Source organism: Penaeus monodon, chromosome 28 (genome assembly GCF_015228065.2).
Source record: "Penaeus monodon isolate SGIC_2016 chromosome 28, NSTDA_Pmon_1, whole genome shotgun sequence".
Taxonomy (NCBI): domain Eukaryota; kingdom Metazoa; phylum Arthropoda; class Malacostraca; order Decapoda; family Penaeidae; genus Penaeus; species Penaeus monodon.
In genome coordinates, this window is record NC_051413.1 from 24,221,989 (window position 1) to 24,223,149 (window position 1,161).

Below are 1,161 nucleotides of genomic sequence, written 5' to 3' on the forward strand. Positions count from 1 at the left end.
TCTACGATGCTTCACAAATAATATTGCATTGTCAAATACACAATATATAACATAATTAAGTCTTGCTAGCCTACTGCAATACCTCATGCTTAATTGTAAGCAATAAATAAAAAATCATGGATGTAAGCATCATATAACGTTTGTCTATGGCTTTATCTTTTTTCTAATCAGGAACATCCATTAGTACATGTTCGTCTGAGCATGTATCTCACTATTCAAAATTCCCAGTAATGCAACAACAAATAGGATGCAAAAATAATGCATTTGTAGCTTAACTAAAGTACCTCATGTCTAATGAACATATTAAACAGTATAAAATGTCTGGCTTCCTGAACATCAAAACAGTTGAACTACTACTGACATCATAGCTTTTTTCTAACAAAACATTACATTAAAAAATACTTTTTATTATATCTTACTTTTTACCCTATTTCTAAATCTAAATACACTTGAGCTACTAAAAAACATAGTCAAGGTATCTAAAATTGGCAACATTCGCTTTTTATTTAAAACCTACTACATAATTTTACCTTTACAAACATAATAAAGTATTGCCAGCCATAACTTGGTATAGGACTTCCTAAACAAATTAAGAATTGCAAAGGAATTATGTATCGAATCCACGATACAATAACAAAATAATATGATGAAAAATACATTGATATATCATATAATAACAATGTACATCCAATCTAAATAAATATACACTTATGAGGTAATATAAAACACTATAATAACAGTAATAATAATGGTGAAATATTGAAACATTCATGCTATTAATATGATAATGGTGATTATCATATATATGATAATACTATTAATTTTGCTATTAGACATCAATTCTATGAGTATTATTAAAAAGAACATTAATGTAAATAAACTCATGAAAATCAAAGAAAGGTAACATTGAAACCAAAGGATGGTAATACTCTTGGTACTAAGATCTCAGTATTTCTGTAACAATAACAACACAATTAATAAACTAAAATCAAATGAAGATGATACACCCTGGCACTATAGATAGCCTGTGATTCAGCAGGTATTGTGAACCTAAATAAATGCTATGCAAAATGACAGTGATCTTAATTCATAATTTATAATTCCTACTCAACATGTAACATTCACTTTCCAGACACAAACATACACATATGTGTCAGTCAG